Source organism: Lontra canadensis, unplaced genomic scaffold (assembly GCF_010015895.1).
Source record: "Lontra canadensis isolate GAN:19392208 unplaced genomic scaffold, GSC_riverotter_1.0 scaffold213, whole genome shotgun sequence".
NCBI classification, from domain to species: Eukaryota; Metazoa; Chordata; class Mammalia; order Carnivora; family Mustelidae; genus Lontra; species Lontra canadensis.
This window is the reverse complement of record NW_022631207.1, coordinates 615,001-632,189: the sequence shown is the minus strand read 5'-3', so window position 1 is coordinate 632,189 and position 17,189 is coordinate 615,001. Positions and strand designations below refer to the sequence as shown.

Below are 17,189 nucleotides of genomic sequence, written 5' to 3'. Positions count from 1 at the left end.
AGGTCATCATGTAAACTACAGCCAGCATGCTGGACCTCCAACAGTGATTCTCACTCTCCGGTTCACAAAACACTTTTGATTCAGGACATCATATGATCCCTCCACCCAACCCTTTGTTCCTGTAACAGACCTTAAATAAACCTTGAAATACTCAAGCCTGTGCAAACAGAAAATTTATAGTCTTCTCATTTCTTATTATCCTAAAAGCCTGTCAGATGGCCTCTGTTTCTTATCTACTCCATGCAAACACAGAGGTAGAAACATCCCACATATTCCACTCTTCAATATACTGAAAACATATAAAATGTCAAATCCAAAATTCTCTCTTCAAGGTCCCATCCATCTTACCCCTTATTTCTAGTCAGCCCCTAATAGAAACTCTTATTTCTATCCCGTGTCTTATACAAACACGGCTTGGCCAGCTTAAGTTCCCCTCCATCAAAGGCCAGCTTCAGATCCCTCTTCCCCAACAAGAGTTCCCCAGTTCCCCAGTCCATAAATGGACTTGCTTGTCTGTACTTGCCAAGAACAGAGACATTTACGTCATTCTGAAGGTACTTAACATGCCCTCATTGCTAACAAAAGCACTTAATCGTACCCCATCTCCTTGCGCTGATTTAAGTTCATTCATACTATAGAGAACCACCTTTTAATTTTGCATATGTATCTTCATATTGTCTGTCCTCTACCAAGGAGATACAATAAACTCCATGGCATAGCAACTTCTGATGTCCTATTTACCACAGCCATCTCCAGAATCTAGAGCAATGCCTGTCACTTAGTAGGTATTCAGTAATTATTTATCAGATCAGTAAATTGTTACCTGAGTTTCCCTGCTGGCCTGAAACTTCCTTGAGATTAAGAAACATCTATAGTTTCTCACATAAAGAGAGTAAGTATTTGTTCTTGGATGGAACCAAGTAACTTTCAAAGCCACCACATCCTAGCCCAATAGATTCCATTTTCCCCAAACATTACCAAGTTGTCTAATAACTAAAATGAATTCTTAAAAGCCAGTAAAGAGGTCACCATCATTTAGGTAATCCTCATCTAATTCATTCTATCTCCTACTGGAGTATAAACATTGAACGCTTTTTAAATTGCAGAAATTAGGAAATTTTTCATATTAAAAGACATGTATTCTTATTATATGTATATATGTTTTTCTTGTTATATATTCTCTTAGAACCAAAATACCAATCAGTATGGGTCACTAGTCTACACAACAGAATTCTGTGTGCCAAATTTCCTATCCCATACGGAGAAAGACTAAATGTCGAATTCACGGCCTAGAATTTCAAGCCACCAAAGGCCTAAAAGTACCGGCTCTGCTAGAGAACCATGCCATGCACACACATTTCCACATGGCCCTGCCAATTTTACCTTGACCCACGGCACCCCCTGCTATTTCAGTTCAAAACAAAAATTTCTATCAAATTATTTTCTAGTTTTGTGGTGAGGGTTAGGATGGGACCACCTAACACATGTTCGCTTAGAACCCAATCCAAATTAGATCCTGGCTCCCCTGAAGATAGAGACCAATACAGTGGCCTGTTACTGCCCTTGAAACAACACAAGCATTCAGTGTATTTCTAGTGCAAAGAAATGTCATATTTGTTAAGTTGGATTTTTAACTTATTCTACATGTACATGATAGGTTTATTTAGATTTCAAAATACAATATAAGATTTCTAACACATTATTTTCAAATACTACTTGCCTAGTTGAGGTTATTTTCTCCATGAAATTTTAAGTTCTTTCCCTTTCTGGGCCACATGTTGGGAGGTGAGAGGAGAGGGGAACCCCATCAACCAGTCTAGAACATTACAGTTAAAGCAAAAATATATTAATATTTTCTAGGATTTAAAACCAAAATTGAAGCACATTTTTTAAAAGTAATGCCAACGTAGAATCCCTTCCTCAGAAAGGGGATAGAATCCTGTAGTTTTCAGTTCTAGTTAGCAATACTACTGTATACTGTACTCCTTATCCAAGTGACTTTCAGAATAAAATTTTCTTTTAATTTATAGAGGTTTTGTTACTTTTTTTGGTTCATACATGTTCAATAGCAAGTAACAGTGGCATTAATCCACTTAATGAAGCAAATTTAAAATGCTGCATTATACATTTAAAATGTCATAAAATGCCTACCTTTTTACTATTGCTCTAAAATCAGGGTAAAAGGGAGATAGGTTTGCATTGCTGCTATTGGTGATTTTAATGATCTTAATTACTGCACTTACTTTCTTGAATATTTCTATAACTGGACACGATTAAAAGACTCAACAGAAAGATTTACTAGAAAATGGTAACCTTATGAAAGTATTTTAGAATGGCCTGTTTGACAATCCTGATGACAGGTGAAGGAATTCACTGTAGTCTGTCTGTATCTTTTAATGACCATGTTGGTGTTGACCTAGAAGTGCTTGAGACCAGGTGTCTTATCTAGGTCTTTTGACCAAGTGCCATGAATATTCTTGGATAAGAGCTCAAGAGTACTAGTCATTATAATGACATTATTTGAAGTTCTGATAAACCATTAACGTACCATGAGGTTCAACACTGGATCAGAGTCTCTTAACCAAAAACTGATCCTAGAACCACCTTCTGAGTAAGTGTGTCATGGGAATGGTTTTGTCCATTAGATGGTATAAACTGAACTTCAAGAAGTAGATCAATGCTGAAATTACTTCTTTTTAGCACAAACCAGTAGGATCAAAAATTCACTTTCAGTCTGCCTTAACTGTCTAGGTTCCCTATTAGATAATTTCTGGATCTGTATAAAAGATTTTAAAAATTCAAGTTAAGTTCAAAAAATTATCAATATGCTTTAACATATTCAGGCCCACGGAGCATAAAGCCCTCTTGACCATTCTTTGTGCTTTATCATCCTAAATAGTCTGCATTCCTATTGTGCCAAACCATGACCATTTAGCTTACTGGGTGGTTGCAACCAGCCCAGCACTGCACGAATGCAGGACCAGGGACAGGACCAAGGACGCAGCCTCAGCTTTCCAACCAACAGCCTGATGCTCTGGCCCCCATGCCACGCGCTATGACCGTGAGTGATGGAGCTGTTCAGACTGCAAGCTACTTTCAAATAATGATCCACAAAGTTAATCAAAAGGGCTTCCCTGTTCAATATTTACCTGTTACTCATTGACAGCCACTGTCTACATTGCCATCTAGAATGTATAGAATGGGATCAGCAATACAGAGCTCAAACAGAACCCGAGGGCCTCGCTGAAGTACCAGGCACAACGGAAAGCAGAATTAAGCTGCTCTTCAAACCACCTCTGACACTAAAGACATCCATAGCGCCCATAGCAGCAACACACTGCTGCTTCCCGGATTGGGAGGCCCAATTAGTTGCTGATAATAAGAGGGATGAAAGAAGACCACGACATAAGAAATGAAAAAATAAAATAAAAAATAAGAAAAGGAAAGAAAGGAAAATAAAAGAAAAAAGAAAAGAAAAGGGAGATATTAGGTATCAAAATATAAACATGGAGGAAAAAATAGTAATTTCCTGTATTGGGGCAAAAAAATAATATTCTCTTCTTGATGTGATCTCCTTGCTTTTATGTACTAGGAAAGTCATATCTATCCTGAAAATTATTTTTCTCATTTTAATACACATTCAACATTTTAAGCTACAAAATAATAAGAAAACATTGATCTTTTTATGTGTTAGGTATTTAAATACTGTTTGCCAGCCTGTCAATCAAATGTACCCAGAGGGGATGCTGACCAGCCTCCTTGTCCACCTCTAAAGAGATGCAGGTATCAGACTGATCATAATGCAATTGTCTCCTGTTATTTTTAACCATCAGCTAGAAAGCAGGACTTACTATGAGGCCTTATTATTCACATTTATTATCCATGCAACTTGGCAAGTTTTGAACACGGCGTTTAAGGAAGGAAAGTCACTCCAAATGTTAATCCTCTTTTAACTCCTTTTCCTCAATACTTATTTAGGAATGATGAACACTACCTGAACACTTAGTATGTGCCAGGCATTATTGTAAGTACCTTAAGTGTAAGGTATTCATTCGTTCATTTACTCCCATAGTAAACCCTAGGAGAGAGATTATTATCAATTCACAGATCACAAAAACAGAGAACAGAGAACTTACATAACTTGTTCAAGATCACCCAGCAAATAAATGACTTAAGTAGGGTTTGAATTCCTCAGTGTCCATTGGAATCCTGCGTTCCTGTCCACTGCAATGAAGATGGCCCTAATTCCATTTAGCACCTACTGACAAGATAAGATGAACACTGGCCTTTAATAAATACCTTAGAAAGGTTTGTGGTTTGATCAATGAATCAGTATCCTAAAGGAACTTGTAATCTTATTAAGATATCCATCCACAGTCATGTAGTCTTTTATCCTTTCACTTATAAGCTTATGACCTGCTTCTTCTTTCAATTTAAGAATTCCTAAGAGGTATTTATTTGCATATATACAATTGAATGTCACCAAATGTGTGATCCAGAGTAAATGATGCATTAGAATTGAATCCTGCATTCAGTATTGACTTTCTTCTCTCTATATATCCCCTCTCAATCCACTCCATCAGGAAATCCTGCTGGCTCTTCTTTCAGAATAGGTCAGATTGCCAAATTCTTCTCACCATCTCTACTTCCTCACCTTCTACATCAACCAATTTGGTGAAAATAACAGTCTCTGAACTAGACTCCCTGCTTCCTCCATGGCCGCCTGAAGCATGGACTCAGCTAGCAGCCAGATCTCATTACTCTTCAAAACAAAAATCCTCTCAAGAAGCCATTTCAGGTGGCGTAAAGGCCAAAGACCTTATTGTGCCTGCCAGATTCCTGTGTGCTGGCCCCCTATTCCCTCTCTCACCTGCCTCCAGCTACAGTCCTTGCTGTTCCAGACCCACTGCACCAGTCTCCCCACATTCTTCCAAAGTGATGAAACCTCCTCAGCTTCGGGGCCTTTATGGTCAGGGCTCACTCCACCTGGAATACTTTTTCCCCAGGGCTTTCTGGAGACCTAACTCCCTCAATTCCTAGGAGTCTCAAATATCAGCTTTTCAAATGCGGCTGCACCTCCTTGAAACCATAACTGACCCATCTTCACCCAGTATTCCTAATTCCTTCTTAACCTTCTCAATGTTTGTTCTACAGCTTTGACCACCACTGAAGAGATCATATTACGTGCTCGCTTTGTAACTTTCACTATTTACTATCAGTCTCTAATGCCCTCTGACTAGCAGGACAGAGACCCTAGTCTTAGTTCACTCTATATCTCCCACAATAGTTCCTGGTTATAGAAGGTACCCCATAAATATGTTGAATTAAGAGAAGAAAGAAACCACTGGGATAAAGCTAAAACACAGTGTGAGAGAGAGAGTGAGTGTGTGTGTGTGTGTGGTACCTAATAAGACTCCATGGATACAGTTCATAGATAGGAGCAGAGAGAGTTTCTGTTGAGAGGTATCTTTGTTGGGGAGGTGGTGGCCAAATTAGATCAAGACCAGTGGATCTTAAATACTAAGCTAAGGCTATAGACCCCATACGGTAAGACTGAACCATTGAGGACTTTGAGCAGGGAACTATGTTAGAAACAGGATTTTAATCTGTTAACTACAGGGGAGCCCAGAAAAGGTATTTTTGCTTTCCTTTGCATGGTATTTTGTCTATGGTAGACTCTAGCATTTAACTTCAATTGAAGGAGATAGGAGATAAGACTTAACAGGAGACCACAACAAACTAGGGATGAAATAATAATTTACATCAAGGGGATGGGAACAAGAGACCAGTTTCTTTCCACAAGAAATCATACTACTAACAGGCTACTGGATACAGGAGAGGCAGAATGGAAGAACAGTCCAAGAGCAAGCCTGAATGACTACCAAAATGAAGAAAAAGCAAAAGAAGTACAGGGTAGGAGAAGCCCATTCTAAGGAAGACACAGAGCTCTGTTGGGGGGGACAGCTGCATGGTCCTGGAGGGAACCCCAAATGGGGAGAGGAGGAAGGTCGCTCTCTGCAAGCCGGCCAGGCCACGTGGCAGCTGTGTGAGAGTGTTCACCTTGCTTAACCTCTAGGAGTCAAAGAATTTTTTGTTTGTTTGTTTGGGGTTTATTTTCTATGAAAACAAAACAAAACAAAACAAAACCTGAGATAAAACACAGTTCACTGGATTGCTGTAAGGATTCATTGGCAGTGTCTACAGAAGTGCTTGCAAATGTGTTGGTCATTACACATAGAAGTCCATGTCAAGCAAATCACAGGTAGAAACCTTCTAAACCTAGTTTAGAAGTCTAAAACTCAAGTTGGCAAAGAGGTAGGAGTGAAGATTAAAAACTGGAGATTCATTAACTGCAGAGTAAGAACAGATGAAATTTCTGAAGGGCAGACCTAGTTGCCCCCATACTGGAGGACACACAGCAGTGCAAACAAAGGACATTCAACAACTAGTATTCAAATACAACAAAATTACCCTCTTCTATAGCTAAGGCTTTAAGTTCCTTAGGGTCTTGTTCTTTTACAGAACTAGATTTCAAAAGACTACCCTTGAACAGAAGGTGAGTGTTTCCTATGGCAAGTATCCTGCTCCAACCAGGCCACGTCATCCAACTGAAAGGGAATGAACTGCTGGGCCACACGGACATGAATGGATCTGCCATAAAGAGTCAGATTAAACATTCGCTGCGTAAACTGAACAACCCGCCTAACCTCTGAGCCTTCATTTTCTTGAGTGCCAAGTAAGTATGACCTATTTATTTCAAACATGGATGTGGGAATCAATTACAATGATGTCTAGAGATCACCGAACACCATAGTTGGAATAGGTTACTTCTCTGATGATTTCAGCCTCCTCTCTCTCACTGCATATGGGAAAACCAGACAACAGAAGCAGGAATGGTGAAACTCAACCACAACTTCACTGTTGAGAGTTAAAACTTCTGCTGCCCCCAGAAGGATGAATTTTGCCTCACAATGGAAGACCCTGGCATCTGTGAGTATTTCCTGTGAATGAAAGAATACATGTAGCTGCATTCGCTTTCTCTTCTCCCTGCAGCTCAGAGCCTCAAGTTGAGGACACTCTATTATCACAGCCATCATTTGTGTCTGGCAAATTTCCCCTAAAGAGAGCCAATAAAAGTGTATGTGGTACAAGTAAACCAAACTTGCCATGAGATTCTTGTAAAAATGTATTCTACTTAAAATCTGCTGGTCCATAATTTTAGTTTTCTGGTCTTCCCTTCCCCAAGACATTTCACAAGTACACTAAATTAAAAAAAAAAAAATCACCTTTCTTTATTCATACCAGTCTCATAAATTTGTTACTAGGATTTAAAAGCAGAATTCAGAAAAGAGGATAAACAATCTTTCCATCAAATGAATCTATTTATCATCAATTTTACAAGAGCTCAAGAAATCCCCCTACCCTCTACCATCCTCCCCACTGGATAGGTCTCCAAACCGCTCCTTTTAAAAACACGGTGACATGAATATCACTACTTTTGTTGTTATTAAGTTGAGACTTCGGAGACCTGATGGATTTCTCCAGGGGGAGGAGAATCAGAGCTGTTGCTTATATTCCTCTTTCAGGCCATTAAGAAGTTAGGCAGTCCCTAGAAAGCATGCTCCTTTCCTGGAACTGAGCAAAGACCTCCCCATAATTACTGCAAATGTCTTCTTCATCAGGAAATCCAGCTGGTGGTATCTAAAGCCTACAAGACAGGAGTCTCCATGTCCGACTGTGCCATAGAGATTCAATTTCACTCCAAGAACAGTTTTGTTAGTGGAGTTGAGTGGAAGAGGAGAATCATCAAGACCACCATGTAGCCTCTGGTTTCAAGGCCAAAGCATGCAATTGGCTCAGATTCTCTCTGAGCACCCCTGACGTGCAACGGTCAAGAAAATGACACGGTTATAAAATCTTGTGTTGTTTGAACTGAACTGCAAGTGAGGGCGGCTGCTATGCAAGAAACCAGACTCACCTCATTGGTACCTAGTAAGAAAAGCCAAAGAGTGAGGCTTGCTACATAATCTGATATATAAATACTACTGCATTTAGTCTTTATTGTAGAGATCCTTTAGAACTGGGCTGAGGGGAAGGGCAATTAGGTTTTAAATAAGATGCAGGGATCATCTATTTAATCACATAAATCTCGAGTAGTCAATTCCAAAGAGCCCTCACACTGCTCAGTGAATCACAAAGGTCTCAAGTTTGACAAGAGAAAAATCACCCAAGAATGCTTTCCTTACATCCTGGCCATTGAACCAAAATCCTCCCAGGACCCAGACTTCGGTCTGCTTTAAAAACTAGATCAAAATAGCTCAGTACTGAATGCAGTAAATAGAATTTGCTTTATAAGCAACCTCAAGAATGATGCAGCAGTCCCCTCTCAGGTCTGCTGTCAGCCTGTCTCCCTTTCCCACTTCCCCTCTCTCCTTCCTTTCACTTCCTCTCTCGCACCTGAGCACATGCACCTGCCCAGGCCTGGCTCTACTCCCTCCCCAGGCCTGGCTCTACTCCCTCCTTCCTCCTCCCCGTAAGAGAGGAGAGAGAAAAAAAAAAAATAAATAAATAAATAAATAAATAAAAATTAAAAAAAAATATATATATATATATATATTTAAAATATGATGCAGCAAACATGTCATGTGAGAGTCTGGAAAGTGACCAGAAAACTCCATGGAATCATCCAGCAGTTACTTATCTTCTTACAGATATACATGATCTGATCTTAAAAAGCTCTGCTACTGGCACCCACCACACCCTTCTCACCCTTAGCTTTATCTTCTTTCAAACTCTTTCTAAAGAATGAAGTACTAGATTTAAAAAATTGAGGTGGTAGGGAAGATTTTTCTGCTGAAAATCGCCATCAGTAATGCCACTAATATCACTGGTTCTTGCTGGAGTTCTCATTTTTTGTTATTTTATTCGTTTTGCTTTTTCAAAGCACAAGAATTTAAACTCCTCCAAAAAGAAAGTGACAAAAAGTTGAGAAAGGAGATACAAACTACAATAGGGGGAAAAAAAAAAAAAAAAAGGTCATGAAAGGAAATCTCTGCGAAACATGGTTTCTAGATAGAAGAGGACCATACAGCTTCCAACTTCCCTTAAATAAGCTGCTTGTATACAAGTTAGAACACTTGGCCCCAGAGGTTTCCCAGCTGAGACAACTTCAGGATGTATCCAAACATGCCTATACATGTAGATACTTTTCTGTCAAAGTCGACATGCCTATCAACACAGTTCTATACAATGATAAACACCAAGCTGTGATTCGTGGCCAACTATGGGTGGTACCATTAGGAAAGACATTCCTATTTTCTTCTAGGCTTCTCTGCATTTTCCAAATGCCCCCAGAATGAAAGTGTCCTACAGCTTAAGTCAGAAGGAGAATATACAGCTTTCCCAAGAAAAAAATAGAACAGATGTAAGAACCCACCCTTCACCAGCCGAGCCATGGCACTGGGCTTAGTCAAAGGAAATTCCCAGATCATTCCCAATACAAGTTGATGAGACACACAATGTGCTCCTTAACTCCAAAGTAACAAAAACCCAAACCTGAGGCCATTTACTGAGCAGAGGATAGGGAGTTCCCAAAAATCAGTAACAGACCTATGCATGGAAATACAAGTTCTCTGCAGGGTCAAATTGAAACCATAATCTCATCCCTTCCTTGTTGGGAAAACTACTGGGAAAAGTATTATAAATCTCTAAAATCTTTTAAAAATCTATAAAATCTGTAAGCTATCAATCTTTCAGTTAAAAGAGAAATCCTATTGCATTTTTTTCCTATTGTAAACACACTGCTTATATATTATCTATTGCTCAAAAAGTTAAGTGGCAATTCCACACTATTTTTATTTTTCACAAGGAAGATTTTGTTTTAATTTCCAAAGAATATGAAGTTTTTGTTGGAGGAGCTTAATTTACCAGATTCTGAATATTCACTGAAGTTCACAATTATTCCCTGTAATGATGTACTATACTTTGATCACTAGGAAGATGGAAATTTTTTCTCGCATTTATATCATATGAAGCCTAGTAATAAATGGCGGATAGAAGACAGAATTCAGGATGGTTCCTTTAGGAATTCAGGATTTCCATAGCCATAATGGCTTATCCTACTGGAAGCTCAATGTTTATTATTTCCATTTTGCAGACACGAGTTCTTGGACGTGGACAGTTGTACCTTAAGTTAGAGAAGGAACAAAGCGGTACTCATTCAGTGGGTGCTTATTATATGCCAAGCACCACAGTGAGTATTTGTGGTGGGGGCCTCAGGCTCTAATTCAAACAGACTGAGGTTTAATGCAGGGGTCAAACTTTCTGTAAAGGGCCACACAGTAAACATTTGAGACTTGGTGGACCATATGGTCTCTGTCAGCACTACTCAGCTCTGCCACTGTAACACAAATGCAGTCACAGACAGTGTGTAAGTGGACAGGTACGGTTGTGTTCTCTTAAAACTTAATTTACGAGAACAGGTAAGGGGATGGGAGAGCAGCTGTCAGCCAGTGAACGACAGTTTGGTGACACTTACCCTAACTTCTTACCTTGAGTGAGTTGTTCCAGTTCTCTAAGACTGTTATTTGTAAAATGGTGGTAATAATCATACCTAGAACCTAAGCTTCTTGTCAAGATTTTTAAAAAATGTCAAGGCATTAGCCCACTGGTTATCAAAACAGCTATGATATCATTTTCATTTTTACCCCCATTTCAGAAATGAGAAAACAGAAGCAAGCGTTAGAATTAAGTAACTTAGTCACCATCCCAGATCTAATCATTATGGGGCAAGGATCAAACTCAGATCCATTTCCAGGAGGTTTAGCTACCTCTAGCAGTGATGAAATGCTATTGGGTGGATTTGTGGGTCTCTTAAAATATGTTGTTCACAGAGATTAAAAGCGTAATTCTTTTATTCTAATGCATAAATGAAGTCCAAAAATTCAGGCAAGACACACCTACATGGGACACCCATCAACACACAGAACAAACGGTTCTTAAGGTGAGAACTTACTAAAATTATAGTTTAAGTTTGCTGTATTATTTTTAAGATCTGGGCACACGCACATTAGTCTCCCTGTCTGAAACCACCATTAATGATTTTGAACACTGTAGTTCCACAACATGCCTACAAAAGGTTCATTGTCACTCTACTCCTCTCACCTTGACCTTTGCCTTTTCTTCTCAAGTTTCTAGAGAGTTCTCGAGAACTACATACTGCAGGTGTGTCCGTAGCCAATTATTTTTAAAAATCGAGGCAGATACTTCTCTCATCATGAAAATACACACTCGGATAAAACCAATTAATATTCTTTCATTTTAAATCATGCCCCCTGTGCCTGCCCATTTTTGTTCTCCGCCATTAGTTTCTCTTGAGTTCCAAGTAGTCCAGGAGGAGGAAAGGCAAATATGGAGCACCTCAAGATGGGAAGAGCAATGAACTTGTAGACAGGTCCCAAACTGGATTTCCTACTGTTGGAGTCCTGCAAGATGTTTCTAAGTCAAAAATCACTTCAAATTCAGAATTCTGCATGACTGAACCGCCTCCAAGACAAGCTAAAGAAGGAGTTTCCTAACAAACCGGAGAGCCTGAGCCACTCCAGTTTTCTGCCTGAGGGCTAGGGAACTTGCAGACACATTCTTCCTTTCCTAAAAGCTCCTCCAGGGCTCTCTCCCAGGATGGTAGTCCCCTGCAAGGCCTCAATTTCCCCTTCTCCTCCAAACTAAAGTCTTGTCACCCTTATCCTGCCATCCACTCCTGACATACACCATATGCAATTCGCTATGCCAGAAATACTGGTCTTTTGGCTCTCATCACTTCCTCAAGCACCTCCTCCCCCAAATCAAAATCTCTCCCGCCATGAAGATTGCAGGGCTCAGTTCGACTGTTCAAAAATAACCCTTTCATAGGACCACATCTACTGTTTGCACTCCTCACTGGACCTACCTCTTACACAGAATCCCAATTACTCATTCCTATCAGTCTTTGAGGCTTCTGCAGGCCAGAGGCTTTCTTAGTCACCTCTAAGTCCCTTCATGCACAGCACCTGACCCGTGGGTGAAGATCAAAATACAGCTGTTAAATGAATGAATAAATTAGCTCCTTTTAAGCTGGCCTGGCATTAGCCCTAAATAATATACCATCCACATTACCAAGATCTACCACTGCAAGTCATTTACAGGCAAAAATCATTGGTGTGATGCTAAAATTAACTGGGAGAAGCCACCAGAAACCATGCTGAGGTCTGAAAGGCATGATGTGGAAATTAGAATTCATTTGGATGTTGAAAGGCTTGAAGCAGTTCTTGCTACAGAGTTCAATGTCTGTTTAACATGCAGATTCTATTAGAGCTCTTTATGAAGTTCATTGTATATTTTTCTTTTCTCACTTCTTTGTTATTTACCGATCCAAACACCACTGGCATAAATTACTCCAATGGCGGGGTAGGGGTGGGGGAGGGGGCTGCATAATTGCAATCAATCAATCAGGTTAAACAGCCAGAAGAATTCACTGCTCTGCTGCTGGAGCCTCCTTGACCTTTCCCTCCCCGTCAGCTCAGGTGACCATCTATCCCCCCAGCAGCCTGCCTGACAAGGAACCGGTCTTGTTCTCCTTAATTGGAAGAACACGTGCGAGTGGTTAGCACTCTGTCTGGCACAACACAGCTGATCGAGACTGGTGAGTTCCTTCTTCACTCATTCTCCACTTCTTGCCCCCCACCCCCGCTGCCGGTCTCCTTAATGCCTTCTTGCTTGAGCCTGAATTTGCCCATTTCCAAAACCATGCTTCTTGACCAAAGCCAGCCTTAACACTGTGCTGAGCAGACACCCGCATTCTGGGTGGCTCCCATTCAGGCAAAGAAGAAAGCATCACCTCTCCCTTTCCAGCCTGAAATTCTTCTCTCCTCTCCCTGTCATGGTGCCTGAAGTTATTCCACTGGAGAGTAACTCCACTTCTGCTCAAATTCTTTCTCTGGGAGTTGCTTATTGAAAGGCAAATGACCCTCAAGAGCACCATTATCAGTTAGCAATATCTGATCTGCAAGAAGGGGTATGGACAAAAATCCTCTTGGGTAAAGGCCTGGACATGAAATGCTAAACAGGTATTCATTTCACAGAGGTAAAAGGGCTTGGACAGAGACCCAGGAAACACACAATGCTCACAATTTTGCCAATGGCCCCTCCTTTTTAGAAGACAGCTGACTAGTCCATGACAAGCATCTTCTCAATCTTGGTTACACTTAGAGACGACAAACTGGGTGAAAGCTCCTTTTTCAAATGGGTCCTGCAGGAACTGTTCCAGTAGCATAGCATGTGTTCCCTAAGCAGTAGTCATCGAAGCTCTGGTCTCCCCGTCCATCTTCAAGTTATTAGTGAGATCATTGTTCTTGAACGCAGCCACAGAAGTGTCAAGCCACATGCTCAAACTGTGACAAACTTGGAGGCTACAAAGGCCTTGCTCTGTTTACTCCTTCCCAGCTACCTTTCCTCATGATCACATATTCACACAGGTGATTGCCACCATATTTTGTGGGAAAAATCCCATTAAGTTCCATGGCGATTTCCTTTCCTCCTACTCAAATATTTTCTGGCCTTTTCTGGAAGTTTAAAGTTAATCAAAATTATTATGAAGGGGCATCCCCTTTTTTTTTTTTTTAAGACTTTCCACACTGCTTTTACTTTTATGTTTGAAAATCGAAAACAAAAAAAGACAATTGTCTTACAATTGTTTTAATTGGAAAGAACTGTGCCATCTCCCAATCAAAATCAATGATTTTACAGATGAATTCATTAAAACCCAGAGATATTATTGCAAACCTAAAGACAGCTTAAAATGGAGAAATATGTCTGGATTCTCTAAGTTTCAGTACTTACCAAAATGATGACTTAATAAAAAAATCTGTCAAATATTTATGATATGGCTAGTGTTTTTTAAATCCCTGCATTCTTACCCTCTGCTAAGAAAGTATCACCAATTACAATTTTAAGTTTCAAGTTGGCCATATCATAAGCAGTCAATGTAAGAAGTTAGAATAACTACCATTATTTTAAAATTCTATGTATTTATATATAATTTATATATTTATTTATATTTAAAATTCTAAATTGTAGATATTCTGAATTAACCAGTTTGTATTTTCCTGTGTACTTTAGATTTTCAATATTTACTAAAATTATTTAATAACTCCCAATAACACCTAAATCCCACATAATGTTTTCAAATGTAGGAAAATTTACAATTATAAAATCATAGAACTACAGTTGGGAGGATCAAGAAGAGTGATGTTGGTAAATATTTAACAACTTATTAGGGACAGGAAGGCACCTGATTTGCAGCATTTTCCAATTTCCATAGTGCAAATACTTTGCCCAAATTCCAGTTACTAACATGAGGTCAGGGATCACAGAATGGGAAGGATGAGCATACAGTCAAGTCTCCTGGGCCCCTGCAAGTTGACACCAGCATGCTCTGATTGGAGAGACCAAATAGGGCAACCTTTTCATCCCTTGCCATTTCTTTCCTTATAACCCATGGTATCTTCACAATGACAGAACACCCATACATTACTACATTTATACACTTATCTACCGACCCTACTACAGAGGCTCTCAATCTTTTTTGGGTGTAAAATGCAGCAAGAAGCATTCTACCTCAGGACCCACCACATGGACACACACATTTTACATACACTTACACGAACACATACAACAAAAACAGAAGCCTCACAAGATAAAATTCACTCTCATTAAGTGCAATGCACTAAAATTCTTGATTCTTTTCCATTTTTTTTAAAATTCAGAACTTGATCCACTAAATTGGACTGCTATCCCACTTAGAATCAGGATATTTGTAGCTTAAAACTGAAAGCCAGACTGTCTTCCAGGAAAACCACCCCTTCACCAGAAATTGATGGAGAATTGACCCCATCCTGGATGAAAGTTTGGTCCTTCATCTACTGTAGCCCTATGACCACCCCTGCCCGTTTACCTAGAAAGACTAGGCAAATCTGAGCGATCACCATTTCCCTATTATCGATAACATTCACCCCTCAAGAGTGTTGGAAAAATACCCATCTTTTTCACAAGAACATTTTCAATCCCGTAGGAATGGGAGCTATATAAATACAGACTAGTATTATATAAAATATGCATATTTCTATGTAATAAACGTTAACACCAGCTTTCTAATAGCCAGAAGCCAAAGACTAAGTTGAAGAAAGTACTCACTCAGGAAAATAAAATCCGAATCCATGGACTTTTCTCTTCGGTGTGTTCATACACCACATGCTTTTTTATAGGTGCTATTAAATGTACACTATAGTTTCAAGACAATCCAGATAAGCATCTTCTCTAAAATACACAACACCATTAATCATCTCAGTGACAGTGCTCCAATTTAACATCTTGGGGATTTCCTCCCCTTCTTCATCATTTATTTGCCAATATTTCCTTGTTATGAATATCCCCCTAGTGACTTTCCCTGGCAGTCACAGCTGTGCTGCCTACTGTGTCTACCTTGACTACAAATAACACAAATCCTTAAAGGAGAGGAAAGGAAAAAAAAAAAAAAAACAAGCCCTTGAGAAAAACCTAACAGCCCTTGAGATAATACCTACAGTTTGAAAGGTAGCCTTTCTATGGACAGATTTTCTGGTGACCTCATCTAGGCTCCTGGCTTTATACTGACAAGCCACCGCCCCTAAGCGGGAAGTAATTTCAAACACGTGAAACTGGCTTATTTACAAATGAACAACAGTTGACCATTGGTCTCCAGTGACTTGAATGGTCAACAGTCAATCCCGCTTTCAGATGGTCCTTAAAGGAACCCCTTCCTATAGAGCAAAAGGCTTCTTCCAAGTATCCATGAATCACAACAAAGCCACAGAATCCCTAGCAAGTTACAGAAACGTGACCACCAAGAACCACAATAAGGATGACTCACAGATAACAAGACCTTTTAAAAGATAATAAACAAGTAACAATGTTGCATTATAATTACATCAATTCTGCTGAAAAGCATAACACTATCGAGGCAACAGAATAACAAGAAATAAAGCCAGAGAAAAATCAGTAGCAAAGATACAGAGAAGAGTCCCAGCTCCATCTGGTATCCATTTTGTGTCCCTTCGAGAAAGCAGCCTTCACCGGCTCCAGAATTTGCTGATTATAAAATGGAAACAAAAGGAAGAAAATGCTGTACAACCAGTTGTTGGAGTAAATGAAAGTAGAACTCACCAGCTTGTATTCAGAAAGGATTTTTAAGGAAAAAGGTGTTTTTTCGATAATGGAACTCCACTACAAAAGAAGAGTTTGAAGACAAAAAACACACCAAAGTATATTTGCAAAGTCTATCTGGAGAGTCTCATGCCTTCAGTGGAACTATATTTACCTCACTTTATAGTTTCTATAGAATAACTTATTTTAATCAAAGGTTACTGTTGCTTCGATCAATATTCTGTAACTTTTCTGGGAAGCATAAACGTTATCCTTTTGGGGAGATTCCAATTTGGACGATTGTTCTAAAAAAACAAAAACTTCCTTCTTAGCAAAAGCAACCCAAGTCAAGCTCTGATACATTAAAATGCCTTTCCTTCCCAGAGCAGGGGTTTTACTTCAGTGATAGTAACAACACCTCATTACCAACAGTGCAGATTCTGTTAAGTAATGGACAATGCAAATGGCAGCAAAGGCAGAGGACTCAACTTCAATTTAACTGTCCTGTAAGGTACATAGTAATTAGCTGCAAAGCTCTGAAATCTTAGCTAGCATGTTAAGTCTGCTACATGACAGTATAATTTGACTTCTTAAAGGATTATGCAAATTACAACTCATCATTCCATTACAGGATTGAAAAAAAGTGACAGCTAATTTATACATAACACACCTTTCAAATCCCTAAGATGCGTAGCACCTGTGCAATGTATTTTGCCGAGATTTTCTTGCATATAAGTACTTGTTTATTGCAATATAAAGAAGCTTACCTAAGAGCTTTAATATAGTCATTTTTAAAAACTTTTAGACCACAATTTCAAAAGAATAAACATTAGTTTGGGGGGGGGGTTGGATTGCTAAGGCAAATTTTGTTGGTTGTTTTGGTTTGGTTTGGTTTGTGTGTTTGTTTTTTTCCCCCACTATATTAGAGAAATATAAGGTTTCAAGACAAGGATATTTTTGAATAGCTGGCAACC

The 17,189-nt window shown here is 39.4% G+C and overlaps 1 protein-coding gene across 1 annotated transcript in view; it reads right to left on the bottom strand.

Annotated features, from left to right (window-relative positions):
- The window catches only part of LOC116861944 (neuronal PAS domain-containing protein 3-like), a 411,248-nt gene that overhangs the window by 283,213 nt on the left and 110,846 nt on the right, over positions 1-17,189 (bottom strand). The gene's annotated exons all lie outside the window — the stretch shown is intronic.